We start from the raw sequence: 16,178 nt of genomic DNA, 5'->3' as shown, positions 1-16,178 counted from the left end.
TATTACTCTTTTTTATTGTAAAAAGAGAACTCACTGTCAATACTGAGAAAGGGATTTAGGCATGTGGGCATCTGGCCTCCTAGGCTGTAGGTTGGTGTTGGGATCCATTTGGTAGATGGTTTTTAATCCAAACTGTACTGCCTAAATGTGAGTCCAGCAGGTCAGCCATTCCCCTCTGGGAACACAGGATGTTGACACAAACCACTATCAACTGCATAGTCCCAATAGAGACCCATGATTCACCTGTCTTTGGGTCACCTACATTCCAGAGCATTGTGTTGTACTTGTACTCACCTGAGGGTGGGCTGAGAGGGCCATTGCAGGGGACACAGGCCCAGATGTGCCCTTGGTTGGCATATGGCCAGAGCGGCAGCCCATGTTCCCAGCATCTGCTCACTCTTGCATCCGCTCAGCATGATAGCAGATCTGGGTCTCGCCTTTGCAAGTGCGTGGAAGCTAGGAGTGTTGGTCCACTCCAGACCCACAGGCCCCGGAGCACCCCAACCTCCATATGTGAAGTAGCCTCCTCCCTCAGCCCACAAGGGTACAATATGCCATCAAAAAAGATGACTGCTACTTTTTTTTTTTTTTTTTTGTGGTGCTGGGAATGGAACCGAGGGCCTTGTGCATGAGAGGCAAGTACTCTACCAATTGAGCTACATCCCCAGCCCTTTTGTATTTTGATAAACACTGAAGAGACTGGAGCTGTTAAATTTTCTTGTGGAAACCTCAGAACTGATTTATTTGGTGTCATAGAACCTCTTAATGCTTTCAATACATGATTAATAATCAACTATTTTGTATATTTGTTTTCGGTTTTCATTTTGACAAGCACTATAATTATAGCTATTAGAATAAAGTCTCTTAACTATTAAAAAAAAGAAGAAGATGCTACACTGCTGTCTTTGAAGATGGAGGAGGGGGCCTAGAGCCAAGGAATGAAGCTGTTGAAACTGAAAAAGGCAAGGAAATTGGATTCTGCCCCAGAGGCCCTGGGAGAAGCATGGTCCTATTGATACCTTCATTCTAGCCCAGTGAAACTGATCTGGGACTTCTTCCAGAAGTGTAAGAGAATAAATGTGTGCTGTTCTAAGCCACCAAATGTGTGGTAATTTGTCACAGCAGTCATAGGAAACCAATACAGATAAAGAGTGATCTTATACCACCTCTTATTAAGAGAACAGACCAATACTTCACCTCCATGGATGGCAAATCAAATTTTAGGATTGTTTCAATGCAATATTTGATCCTAAAGGACTGACAAGCTTGTGTGTATATGTGTGCATGTACATGGTACTAGGGATTTAATCCAGGGGTACTTTACCACTGAGCTACCCCCAGCTTTTTCTTATTTTTATTTTGAGACACCATCTCACTAAGTTGTTGAGGCTCACCTTGAATTTGCAATCGTCCTGCCTTAGCCTCCCTAGTCACTGGGATTATAGCTGTGCACCACTGTGGCCAGCCCCACAAACTGTTTGATGGTCTAACAAATAAACTCATTAAAACTGAGCCATATTTGGCAAAAAAAATAATAATAACATAAACTTGTGTTCCTTTTCAGTTTCTCTTTCTGCAGAATTTCTGTAGCTTTCTTTGTTCATTCAGGTTTTGTCCTTCACTGTTCTTTGTCTTTCCCATACTAGAGTTACAATTCATTGTACTTTAGTCTTAATATCTTAAGATTCCTAATAGAATTCCACTCATGTATCTTAATTTTTAAGTAGTCACTTGTCCTAGAAGGAAATTAGGAAATGGCCAATTTTGAAATTCTGTCATTACAGCAGACTAGCAGATCTCATGGATACACCTAACACAGCTTTATGCAGCTACATACTTCCCTTATTTGGTTTCATAAAATGGCAAAAATGAACATACTCATTTACAGACCCAAAGACAGAACCTCTTTGTACATGTACAAATAAGAAGCAAAAGTATATAAACTTATATTATGCTTACTAATTAATTTTTCAATATTCTGTCTTATATACAAATGATCTAAACATCATTGCAGATAAAATCTCCAGTTGTCTCAAGATCTTGAAAATGTTCTTTAAGGTGACATACTACAAAGCCTCATTACTATGGAAATACAAGTTTACCCAAACAATTATTTAATTTGCTTCAATGTAAATTTAAGTTTTTCATAATCTCAAATATTCAATATGAGTATTTCTAGCTAATTTCATTAGAAAACTGCATAAGTTAGGAAAAACATTCCCAAGAAGCAAAAAAATAAAACCCCAAAACAAAAACATGTGTTTTTATTATAGACAACACTGATAAATCAGAGAAGACATACTTGTTTACATTAAATCCAAACTCTTAAACTTGTCTTATTTGCCAAAGACTTACATAAATTAATGTAACTCTGATTTTGTATTCATTTCTAGAATATATACTTTTAAGCTAGCATATTTCAAGTTTCAATGATTCATTTCTCATATTTTAGAAATTTAAATTACATTTAATTTATGTAAGCAATTATTTGTCTAGAAATGACAGTCAGAAGAGAGTTCCTTTAAGAGACTTTATAAACTAATGTGTCAATACTATCCAATAGTAAAAATGTTTCTGAATTACAGATAGCCATACAGGCACAGAGAAGTATAGATTATAGTTTCAACCTTACAATTTCAGGCATGGGTCAAGTGTCAACGTAAAATCAGAAAATTCCTTCAGTCCAGATTTCAAATAGCAGTTCTCCTAAGTAACATGAGATTCTTAATGGATTTGAGCTTAAATAAACAAACAAGGTAATAAAAAGACAGACTAGATGATTTTCTGTTGCCTCTCACCCAATTGGAGACTAGATTTCTATAAACTGTGAATAGATTTTTAGAAAGATCTGCAGATGTTCAGACCCTAAAATCAAATTTCTATGCTTGGCACAGTGGGTCACACCTCTAATCCCAGTGACTCAGGAGGCTGAGGCAAGATGATCACAAGTTCGAGGCCAGCCTCAGCAACTTAGACCCTCAGTAAATTAATGAGACCCTGCCTCAAAATAAAAAAGAACTAGAAATGTAGCTCAGTGGCAGTGCACTCCTGGGTTCAATTCCCAATACCAAAAACAATTGAATTCCCAATGATTTCTGCCAATAATGGGAAATAATGACCATATGAACCAAACCAAAATGAACACAAGATTAGTAGAAAGATGATTAAAAGTTAGAAAATGAAGGGCTGGGAATATAGCTCAGTTGGTAGAGTGCTTGCCTCGAGTGCACAAGACCCTGGGTCCAATCCTCAGCACCACACACACACACACACACACACAAAAAAAAAATTAGAAAATGAAAGCATCAAAGTGGTTAGGAGGTATTTTCCAAAAAGGTTCAAATCATGTTGCTCACATCCATATAAACATGTTATTTATTTGAGAGGGAAAGGACAGATGTTGTGACCAATTCAAAAGAGAACAGAGGAATATTGATTAGGAATATTTAAATAAATATGTAATCAGAAACAAAACTTGTTTTATTACATTTTGAGAGGGAAGACAATTGAACCTCTATTAGACAATATGTGTTACATGGGTATCAGTTAAGTGACAAACAGCCTGTATCCTAGACCTGGTTAGCAGTACGACCTTTGACAGTAACAGGAGGTGCATCACCCCAGAGTGTGGAGATGACAGTGCACCCCTTCTTTAAGGATGGGACAGTCTAATTGATTGACATGTCCCTATCCAGAAAGAATGACTGATGCCTGAGTTCCAGAGTCTGGCAGGTGTTCTCAAAGCCCCATTCATTGGCAAAACTGCTTGCAATTTAGGGATCTCTGTGCAGTTGCCATCAGCAAATGCTATCAAAGAGTTTAAATCTATGAGTGTACTTCATACTTCTCTCAGTTTCTGTTATGTTTAGTTGGAGGTGTCTGTGGGACATCTAAAAGGAGAAATGCCATAGGGATTTTACAGATTTAGTATGGAGGCAGGAATGGATATCTAGCCTATAGAGCTAAATTTGGGGCCTGTAGCAGGCTCTTGCATACTCAGCAATATGTCCATGCAATTGTATGAAGGATTCTGTGTACATTGCCAACATCTGGGAACCCAAGCATGTATCACAGTATATATTGCTTCTCTTCTTTTCTGTCTTAGGGATTTCTCCTATGCTAGAGAAAGCAGCTTTGGGACTGGTAAGATCTATGGGGAAGCTAAAACCGATAAGGTCACCCTAAACTCAGGGAGTAGATAAAGCCTCAGCCTCTCTATTCTTTACATGGATAACCTGGGGTCCAATCTGTCTAGTCTCCTGTGGATCACCATTTGCCATAGTGTTAGTCAGTTTAATAATGCAGTCTTTGTTAGCCTGGCATCCCTTCTCTCTTGCTTCCCCCACTCCTTCATTCTGCTTCCCAGGCCTGCCTCCCAAATGAACCACTTCTGTGTCAAGCTCTGCCGCTTGGGAGTAGTCATCTGAATAGAGATGATAATTTGAGCCATTGCAGGCCAGCCATGTGCAGCTGTGGAAAAGGCAGCTAGGTTCATCCAGGGACAATTTCTGTCAAATGGAGCCTGTGAAAGTCTAGAGGAGTAAGTACCCTTGAATTTGTGCAAGAGGATGAATGCAATTTTGCACTAAGCGTTCTTTGCTGGGTGGAGGCAGGAGTGATGGAGAGTTTGTTTGATAGGAGGGTTTGATAAGAACTGAAAAATTTTGAAGTAGTCTTTTTTTTAGTTATCAATGGACCTTTAATTAATTAATTTATTTATATTTGATGTTGAGGATCATTCCAGTGCCTCACACATGCTAAGAAAGCACTTTACCACTGAGCTACAACCCCAGCCCTGTAGTAGTCTGAGGTGTTTTAGTCAGCTTTTTTGCTGTTGTGACCAAAAAAGCTGGCAGTGAAAATTAAAGGAGGAAAAGCTTATTTGGGGGCTTATGGTTTCAGAAGTCTTAGTCCATACATGGCTGACTCCATTCTTTGGGGCCTGAAGTAAGGCAGAACATCATGGCGGAAAAGTGGCAGAGGAAAGCAGGTTAGGACAGGGCTGCCAAAGAAACAGAGAAAGAGGCTAAGTTTAGTTCACCAAATATATACTCCAAAGGCACGCCCCCAATGGCTCACCTCCTCCAGCCACACCCTACCAGCCTCAGTCACCACTCAGTTAATCCCTGTCAAGGATTGAGCTTTTAGGGGATACTTCGTATCTAAACCATAACAGCAGGCAAGCCAAATGGATAGAAGGTGATGGTCAGCATAGAGTATCTGAATTAAGGATTTCAGAGGTGTTGATTGTCTCTTGAATTCCTAGGAAAACGTATTCTTAATAACTCAGTCCCATTTCTAATGCATTTGGGAGAAGAATGAATAGCCTGTGAATCATAGGTCTAATTTTATAATATATTTCTTTGAACTTGAGTTAACTTGACACAGTCATCTTCTATTCGATCAAATTGCTACTTAGAGGTCTACCTTGGCCAAACACATTGGTAGCTTCTGAAAAAAGAATCTTATTTATTTCATTGCCAGTTTCAGGACCAGCTGCATTTTATAAATTAGTCTAAAGATAATAGTTTTAATTCATACATTCTTAGAGGCATATTGGAAGGGATAGTCGAAGGATAACACTTTTTTGTTTTTATGTAGTGCTTTATGGATATAATCATATATATACACACACACACACACACACACACACACACACACACACACACACATATACACATACAGAACTGGAGATTGAACCTAGGAGCTCTCTACTACTGAGATATGTCCCAGACTTTTTATTTTTTATTTTGAGGTAGAGTCTTGCTAAATTACCCAGGGAAGCCTCAAACTTGGGATCCTCCTGCCTCTGTCTCCCAAGTCGCTGGAATTACAGGCATGTGCCACTATACCTGGCATAGCTTGTAAATTTTGGCTACAACATCATCTCAGTTTTTTTGCATGTGTGTACTCACACACACAAGTGACATGCACATACATACACAAAATATAAAACTTCAAAAAGTCTGAAAGGAAATACATTGGAATTTAAATTAGTTGTTGTCCTGAGATAGTGAGAGTATGAGTAATTTTTTTGTTTCCATAGGTCTTTGTTTTTCATGGTTTCTTAATAAGTGTAAGTTTTTGTTGGGGGGCAGGGAGAGTGATAAGGCACGGGCTACTGGGGCTGGCCCCGGGTCTTTATCTTACTCATTTGTGCATGCCCATTTCTGGCACTTATGTATGGTCAGTGAATGGTAAAAAGAAAAGAGAGAAAACTAACTGCTCTCCCAGATGGTTTTTCTGTGAGTTAGGCAGGGCAATTATATTAATCTCATTTTCACAGATGAAAAACAAGATATCATTTAAGATATTCCAGTGTTAGGTGATAGAAGATCCAACTAAAAGCAGCTTAAAGTTGAAAAAGTATAAATTACTTCACATAATAAGTTCTGAGGCATTGTGATCCCATTATTTGTTGACACAACAGTGTCATCAAGGACCCAGACATTTTCTTTTTGCCTGTCATCTTCAGCTTGTTACTAGAGTCTCCCCTGATGATTTTCAGAGAACTGTACATCCATTATATATTTATTTATAACAAACCACCATAAAATATAGTGACTTAAAATCATAGCAGCCATTTCTTTTGCCTGTGATTTTTGCAGTTTGAGCAAGTCTCACCAGGGTCACCTTGTCTCCATTCCACATGGTTTCAGCTGAGGCAGCTTCACTAAGGTCTGGCAGTTTGGTATTGCTTCAGGCACCAAGTCAGGAAGAAGAAGGAGAGTTCTTTCTGGATACTTCTTTTTCTTGGGGAGGAATACCTTTTCCTTCAGCAGAATTCTATTCAGTTTATTAGAATTGGGTCACATCACATGCCCATATTTAAACCAATCCCTAGTCACAGAGATGGAAAGTAGAGTTTGAGAAAATCTGTGAGATATAGATGCCCTTGACCCCACTGACCCACAGAGCAGAGCAGTTAACTTAACCCAGTAAATATATCATTCAAATATTATCTTCCTTTTCATGACACAAAAACAGGGAAGAGACTAGTTTACACTAGTCTTGATTTACTCCAGTTGCCAAACCTGGAGACCAGTTGTTTGAACACAAGGAAAGGTGAGTAGCACCTATTCAGAATCAGAGTTCTGCCTTTAAGGAAGAAGGGAGGAAGGATACTAATTTAGTGGGATGCTCAAAGTATTTGTAATGCTGAGTGTCAGAAGGCTTAAAAGCCCAAAGCCAAGACCAAGACCCGCCTCTGTTTGATTATAATCATCAATGGAGCTCTGAATACTCTGAAGACTATTCCATTGGTAAAATATTCTTGTTAGAAAGTTCTTCCTTATATAACAAATTAAGTGGGACTTTTCCTTTTCCCCCAGAAATAACAAGTACTAGATATATTATATTCAGAAAAAAAACCCCACTAAGAATTGGCCTGATTCTATCTTTTAGAATTTTGAATTATGATTCTCTTCCCAGTTTTATCCCAGCTATCAGTTTATCTTTGTGTGTGTGTGTGTGTGTGTGTGTGTGTGTAAGAACTAAACCCAGAGGTGATCAGCCTCTGAGCTATATCCCTAGCCCTTTTATTTTTTGAGGCAGTCTTGTTAAATTGCTGAGGCTGGCCTTGAACTTGCCATCCTCCTGAGTCACTGGAATTACAGATGTGTGCCACCATGCCCAGTTTATGTCTTAATCCAGTAGTTCACAAAATAGTGATACTAAGAAGGCTCCATGGCCATAGTTCTGTTCACTCCTTAAAACACCTTAGCCTGAAAAGTATAAGTACAGATTGCTTATCCAGTTGTAAACCCATCTAACTGCATTTACATTATTTCCAGCCAGGTGCTATGGTGCACATCTGTAGACCCAGCTACTTAGGAGGTTGAGGCAGGAAGATTACAAGTTCAAGGCCAGCCTAGGCAACAGAGTGAGATACACACACACACACACACACACACACACACACACACACACACACACACATTAGCAATTCCTCCTGATTTCTCTGGATTTTTCCACAAGGATATCAGGAGAGGGTTTGTTTGTTTTGTTTTGTGTTGAGCTGCATCCCCAGTTTGTTTGTTTGAGACAGAGTCTCACTAAGTTGCCCAGCCTGACCTCAAACTTGGCAATCCTCATGTCTCCGCCCTCCCAAGTTGCTACCTTACAGGTGTGCCCTACTGTGCCTGGCTCCCAAACACCTTTTTTAACCTTAAACAAAGTTTATAGTATCTAGCCTGATGGGTGGACATGTAGATATACTAAAGACTTTTTTATTCTAAGTGAATTGAACTCTGTTTTTACTTCTCAAGTGTGACATAATCAATCATTCCTCCTCCTCTATAGTCAAAGATCACCCTGGCTGCTTAGTGGGAGAATGAAAGGTTGGATAATGACTGGATATTTGTATATGGGCAAGGGGAACTCACATAGAAAGGGTTAAACTGGCTCATAAGCAATATTTGATTTGGGGGGAGGCTAGAAATCAAACTCAGGGTTTCACACATGTTGACAAGCACTGTACCACTGAGCTATACCCTCAGCTCTCACATGGCTATATTAATGTGGATAATAGTATTGCTGGTCTTTCCTTTTATTTAAGAGAAGTCTCTTTTTTATTATTAGTTGTTCAAAACATTACAAAGCTCTTGACATATCTTATTTCATACATTTGATTCAAGTGGATTATGAACTCCGATTTTTACCCCATATACAGATTGCAGAATCACATTGGTTATACATCCACGTTTTTACATACTGCCATACTAGTGTATATTGTATTCTGCTGCCCTTCCTATCCTCTACTATCCCCCCTCCCCCACTTCCCTCCCATATTCTCTCTCTACCCCATCTACTGTAATTCATTTCTCTCTCTTGTTTTTTTTCCTTTTTTTCTCCTTCCCCTCACTTCCTCTTATATGTAATTTTGTATAACAGTGAGGGTCTCCTTCCATTTCCATGCGATTTCCCTTCTCTTTCTCCTTTTTAAGGCTGGTCCTGCAGTTAATCAGCATGTGGGAGACTAAGAAAGAAGGTTGAAAGAACCTATCTTTATATTTCCCTAGATAAATAGTTTTTAATGCTTGCTTCAGATTGGAAGATAAATCTGGTAGTTATAATTGTGCCTCAAAAGACTTAACAGTAATTTGGACTCAGTGAACAGAATGGAATTGAGTTTTCTCTAGGAAAAATATTTATGAATCATAAATTCAGTGCATCTTATACCAGGGCTATTACAATAGTACATGGTATTCATTATGTTTAGAAAAATTTAAGACAATAAATTCATGACTTTAGAATCTCCAAGAATTGGTGAATTTGAGTTAGACTTAAGGACATGAAGTTGTCATCTGCTTCTGTGAATATTTTCTGAGTTGTTTTTGTATGTGTAGACCAGGATCCAAACATCAAGGTTAAGTAAAGGAAGTATTTATGTGTGTATGTGCACACAGTGATGAGTATATAGGAAGAATCTGGAAAAACTCAATTATTTGATTTCAAAGTTTTCCTAGTCATTTTTAAAAGGGCATTTCGATTATTTTAGCTAATGTTTATTGAAAAGGATGATACTACATTGAGCAGAAAATTTGTTAACCAATTTCTTCTTTTTCTAAGTAAGAATGAATGTCCAAACAAATGAACCTAACTAATGTGCCACAAAGCTCAGTTAAACAGTTCAAAGGGAATGGAGATTTCTGAACATTTGATTTTCTGATAAACCTGGACCAACCAGAAATAGTGTTTTCCTTTTGAACTTTCTTACCTTATTATTGAAAATCTTTTTTAAACATATTTTGTTATTCTTCTGCCTCCCTTTGGAGAAGATCCCATACATATTAGAAATAGATTAATTAACAATGGTATACCATTTTAATATGTTTATAGATATGAGTGATAAATGAAGAATACATATAATACTAGTTTGCTTATAGAGTTTTCTATTTAATAATAAATCCTTGTCATTAATTGAGTTCTTCAATAAACATTTATTGAGCCCTTACTGCTATAGTTTGAATAAGTGTCCCCTGAAGGCCCATGTGTTTAAGGCTCAGTTACCAACCTGTGGCACTATTGGAAGCAGGTTGAATATTTTGGAGATGGGGCCTAGTGGAAGGAAGTTAGGTCATTGGGGGCATGTTCTTAAAGGGAATATTGGGTATTGGGACCCCATTCCCTTCCTGTCTTTCTCTTTGCTTCCCAAGCACCTTGAGATGAACATCCTCCTCCACTGCATACTGTCAACCATTATGTACTGCCTCATCACAGGCCCCAAAGGAGCAGGGCCAAATGACCTAAACTAAAACCTCCAACATAAGCCAAAACAAACGTTTCCTTTTTTAAGTTGGTTATTTTAGGTATATTGTTACAGTGATGCAAAGCTAATTAAAACACATACTATGTGCCAGGTACTATATTTAGTGCCAGGCATCAGTGAACAATATAAGATCTTCGTCTTTGTCCTGTTTGTAGTCTATCAGAAATATCAATTTGATATGTCTCTTTTACCTAAAGGTAGAGTGTGGGCTAATTTGGCAAATTGGTAAAATATGGGCTAATTTAAGGTTATTGTCATTTTAAGTATTGGTTACTAAAAATTTTACTATAATTTGTTGTCTTCTTACCCTAAGCTGATTTAGGTATAGTATTATGTTGACTTTGCTTCAATATTAGGTTTCTCAAACCTTTCTTCCACGTTATTTGTCTGTAGTCTGGATCTCACACTACTCTCATCAACTTATATCCAGATGAATTTATTTCACAATTGAAAATCTAAATAAGAAGTGCCATGTGTATGTATCTACATACATACACTGGAAGACCTGGTACTTTTCTTACTTTATTAGCTTAAACTTCTAATGACTTTTCCACTGAATTTTTTTCTGTACCAAAGAGCATTTTCAGCTATATTCAATATAGTATTCATAACAATGGCCATAGCAACCTAAACAATGGTCTATATGATTATGTAATGGTATATGTCAATATGTAAGACAGTGTGAAGCTTGCAGGACTTGATGGTGAGTTCATATCCACTCCTCCTAAATTGAAGCTATCTCTGAATAAGCTGGGATATAAATGGCTCTGAAGTCCTACCAAGAGTTTTCATTCAGTTTTGGTTTTGGCCTGGTATTGGTTCTCTTTTTTGTGTTGTTTGTTCTATTTGTTTGTTTATTTTTGTTCCCTCCCGCCCAGAAATTTGTGGCTGAAGGCCAATAGGAGTTTCTTTGTGGTACTCAGTGGGAAAGCACACACTTCCTGCCCATTTCCATACAAGAGTGAGTCATGGAGAATGTTCTTGGGTTTACTGGACCATGACAATGCTTTTTATATTGCTTCTTAGGTTTCCTTCTAGAACCTATATTTTAAAAATCCAGTAGCCAGTGTCAGGACCTTCTAATTCCTCACCCACATCTATGAAATCAGTTGGTCTTGGCAGTACTACTTAGAATTGGAGGCGCTGAGCCAGTTCAGTCACACACAGAAGCAGAACTGAGATCATTGCAAGGGCCAATCCATTTATTTATTCATTTATTTTTAAAATTATTTTATGCTTATTTCTAAAGGGCTTCCATGTTGCTTACAACTATGGACACATATCAAAAAGACCATAAAATAGGGAGAGCAGAATAAAGTATTTGAAAGAAGGAAGGGAAGATCAATTTGGGGAGAAACTGTACTGAGGAATACTGGAGGGGTTGAGAAGATTAGCGGGGGTAAGGATGGTTCAAGTGTTAGCAAAAGTCGAAAATGCAGGAGACCATTTCAGTCATAGAGGGTCTAAGGACTGTGCCTGATTATTTACAAAGTTCACTGTACAGGGGAGACTGCATTTTAAGAGGGCTTGCTATACCTTGACCTAGAGCTGAGAATCTACAGAAGAATGGAGAACCTCTGCCTTGGGATTCTGAGTGGCCCTGCTACCATTTTGCCATTAGATGACCTGCTAGAGGGCCCTGCACATGAGTCCAGGCACTCCCTTCCTTTGTCTATCAAGCCTAAAGGGGTTTTTTTTGTTTGTTTGTTTTTGTTTTTGTCTAGCTCAACTCACTGATGCTCCTTCTCTCTGCCTGAGGCAGGATGATAAGGAAGGAGGAGGACAAGTTGGTAGGGCTGATAGAGGGGTCTGCCCCAGTCCTGCTTGTTTCTGGTCATTGCATGTGCCCTGGGAGGAGATTCCCAGAAATCAGCTTAGCATATTGAGGCGTACTCACTCCCAGATACCTAGACTGCATTGTTTCAGGAGGACTTTAGATATGCAATACTCATGTAGTAGAAGACAGATGGGAAATTTAGGATCAGTGGAGATGAAGATTTAGACAACTCCCCAAAGTACTCTGGGGTGTTCTCCAGCCCCCATGGGACCCTGAACAATTGTAAAAGCAGCAGACTCATTGCCTCACATTGATAAAAGAGATCAAAAGTGGAGCTGAGACCAATGCTAAAGAAATAGACCTAATTATATTTATTTAGGCAGAAGAGCTAAATGGTTAAGACCAAAAATATAGAGCAAGACTGCTTAGGTTTGAATGTCAGCTCTGTTCACTAAGAAGTTAACAGGGAAGTTTAACATCTTTGTCTCTGCTAGTTCCCATATATGTCACGAGGATAATAACATTATCTCCTTTATAGTGTTCCTATTAGAATTAAGTGATTAGCACCTATAAAATTCTTACATTAGTTCCTTGGCATGAAATAAGTGCAATAACTTTTGAGCATAAAAAAGATGAGCTAGAGGAGTTCTTACCATCCAGGTCCTTAAACAAGAAATTGGAGTTATGCCTGGGAGAAAAAAAGCAAAATCGTTCAGGATCTCTCGGGATTGTAGAATATACATCATGTGGATTGTGAATGATGGGTCATAATATTTGTGCTGACAATTCTGAGAACTCAATAACATCGAAATATGTGTTGGAGGGAAAAATCCTCAGTTTCTGACTAAACATCTGGTAAACTGGCAGATGTTCAAGAGAGATTTTGTTAACAGTAAGATCTTAATCACTAAGAATTCAAGATTTTTACAGCACTAGGGTGTCACACTGGTTACATCTGTAGAACGAGTTTTACTGTGGTGCTCTAAGTCGGGGTTTATGCTGTGTTTATTTTTTGACTTGGCATTTTGCCAGGGTAAAGAAGGAAAATATTTCTGGAACAACTTCATTGTAATAATGAAAGGGTAGCCTTTTTCATTTTCCTTTAAAAAATTCAATCTAGGGGCGAGGGTTGTGGCTCAGTGGTAGAACACTTGCCTAGCATGTGTGGGGTACATAATCAAATAAAGATATTATGTCCATCTACAACTAAAACAATTTATATTAAAAAATTCAATCTAATAAGCATTTATCGAGTGCCTACTAAGTATAATCGTAATGTGTCCAGTTTTTTAAATACATCTTTTTATTGACATTTAAAATGCATACAAAAAACTATACTCATCACAAGAGTAAAGTTTGGCAAATTATCACAAATTAAATACTCTATCCACATTAAGAAAGAGTAGAATACCAGCAGAAGCTTCCTTCTGTGTTCCTTTTAAGTTACTTTCCTTACCATCATACCCAAAGCACTAAACAGAGCAGACTTCTAACACCACAGAATAATTTTTCCCAATTTAAAAATATATGTAATCTGAGAGGTCTGGCTTCTTCCACTTAACACTGTATTCGTTAGAGTCATCCATGCTTTGGTTAGTATCAGGAGTTTGTTCCTTAGCATTGCTTGGAAATTCCTTAATACTATACCACAATGTGTTGGGACATTGTACTTTTGATTAATATTTGGGTTATTTCCAGATTGTAACTCTTCAAAATAATGCTTCTATGAATCTCTTTGTACATTTCTTTTAGTACATCAATATATGCAGTTCTGTTGTGTATATACTCAGGAACAGAACTGCTGGGCCATAGGAAATTCTTATATTTAGCTTTAGTAGAATCTACAAAAGCAATTTTACCATTTTATATACCCACAAGAAGCATGTGAGCATTCCAGTTGCTCCACATCCTTGTCAATATGGGGTTTTACATTTTCTAATTCGGTAGTTGTATATAGTACCTGGTCCTTTGAATTTGCTTTTCCGAATGACTAATGAGCAGATTAGACTTCAATCCTTTTCATGTTTTTAGTTTCCATTCAAATATCTCTCCATGGGTGTGGGTGTGTATACAGTGACTGTTCAAGTCTTCTTGCCAATTTTAAAAATTGACTTATATTTATACTTTTGGTCCCTGTTCATACCTTTTTGTATCTCTAATTTGCATGTAGAATCATTTCCTGTGCACTTGAAATATTACCTTTAGTATTGCCTTTAGAGAAGACGACACATTCCCTCTCCTCATTTTTTTTTTTTTTTTGCCTTCATCTTTCGGTGTGGAAGTCTGTTAAGAGGTTATTTACTTCCCACTTTTTTTTTAATCATTCCTTTGTCTTCTAGCTTCCATTATTTCTGTTGAGATGCCCTGTCAGATGTTGTTATTATTGTTCTTTGGAGTTAAGCAATTTGTTTGTGACTGCTTTTTAGGACTTTCCCTTTGACTTTGTGTTCAGCAGTTTCAGCATGATATGTTTAGTTGTGGTTTTGTTTTTCTTTGTATATATCCTTGTTGTTTGTAGTATTTCCTAAATATGTAGTTTGGTATTTTAGAAGTTGAGGAAAATTCCTAGCTTTATTGCTTCACATATTGCTTCTGAGCCCCCCGCCCTTCCTCTCCCTCTTCCTCTTCCTCTCCCCCTCTCTCTCCCTCTCTCCTGGTCTCTGAAATTTTCATGTTCCCATGATTTCTCATGCTTTTTGTTTCTACATTTGAATATTTCCTTCAGACTTTCCTTCTAGTTAGTACTCATTATCTTTTTTTTATTATTTTTTCTTGTAGTTGTAGTTGGACACAATACCTTTATTTTATTCATTTATTTATAAGTGGTGCTGAGGATGGAACCCAGTGCCTCACACATGTTAGGCAAATGCTCTACCACTGAACTATAGCCCCAGCCCAGTACTCATTTTCTTTATATCTGTGTCTAATCTGCTATTAAGCCCATCTGTTGATTTCTTAATTATAATTATGGTATTTTTTAGTTCTAGAATTTTCATTTGAATTTTCAAAAGCTTCCTGTCTTATCAATTCCCCATCTTTTTTATAACATTTCATAAGTGTATTAATTTATTTGTAAAGTTCTTGTAAGATAATTCCAAAATCTGTATCGGTGATCGGTCTGTTTTTATTATCTCTTATTTTTGGATTTCAGTCATTTTTTTGTTTTTGTTATTGGCATGCCATGTTTTATTTAATTTTATGCCAGATATTTGTATAAAAAAAGAAGAAATTTGAGGCTCTGGATGAATTATCTTTCTCCAGGAAGATTTTACTTTTTGTTTGTGACAAGGAATTAAACTAGATGCAGATCAACTGGATTGAATCAAGACTTGAGCTGGATTCTAATTAGAATAAATTATACTCCATGTATGTATAATATGTCAAAATACACTGTACTGTCACGTGTATCTAAAAAAGAACAACAAAAAAGAACGATTTAAATCCAGCTCTTAAAAATTTTTTTTAAAATCCTGAGCTTTTTGAAATCTATATGTACTTCAGTCTTTGGGAGAACTTAGTCTATTTCCAGTCACCCTTACTCCTGGTATCCTTTGAGTTGCCACCAGAAAGCTTTGGATATATACCAGGGCCATTATGGAGGCTGAATGTCAATATTTGCTACCACACCCACCAGCTTTATGAGACTTTGTTCAGATGTGTTCAGATTCTTAGTTGCTTAGCACCAGCTTTTGTTTGGGCATATGTCTTAAGGGGAAAAGCAGCTTCATATTTTTCTCTGGGGACTTTTCTTCTCTAGAGATCTTAGCCCCAGAAGTGTCCACTGCTTTGATAGACCCCTGATGCTTTTAAACAGATGTTCATCCAGTTGTTTTTCATTTTAAATGTCTGTATGTAAGGTAATATTTTATTCTATAATATGTTAGTCTTTGCAGATCTGACCTTTGAATTCTGGCAAACATTTTGGGATATGTGTAGGACAATATGATATTACTATGAGTTCAATCCATACTTAAGAAACAAAAGCAACCAAGAGACATAATATAAATTGCTGATAGGAACATGAAAATATGTTAGAAATCCTTAGTTATTTTGAAAATGCAAATAAATATCACAAGATAAAACTTCAGCCAGGCACAATAGTGGCTCACACCTGTAATCTCAGTGGCTCTG

At 37.5% G+C, this 16,178-nt stretch overlaps 1 protein-coding gene across 2 annotated transcripts in view; it reads left to right on the top strand.

Moving 5' to 3' along the window:
• Positions 1-16,178, top strand: part of Xk (X-linked Kx blood group antigen, Kell and VPS13A binding protein) — a 55,286-nt gene that overhangs the window by 23,301 nt on the left and 15,807 nt on the right. The window lies entirely within an intron of this gene.

This window comes from Ictidomys tridecemlineatus, chromosome X (assembly GCF_052094955.1).
Source record: "Ictidomys tridecemlineatus isolate mIctTri1 chromosome X, mIctTri1.hap1, whole genome shotgun sequence".
Classification (NCBI taxonomy): Eukaryota; Metazoa; Chordata; class Mammalia; order Rodentia; family Sciuridae; genus Ictidomys; species Ictidomys tridecemlineatus.
This window is presented reverse-complemented; position numbering and strand designations above follow the sequence as displayed.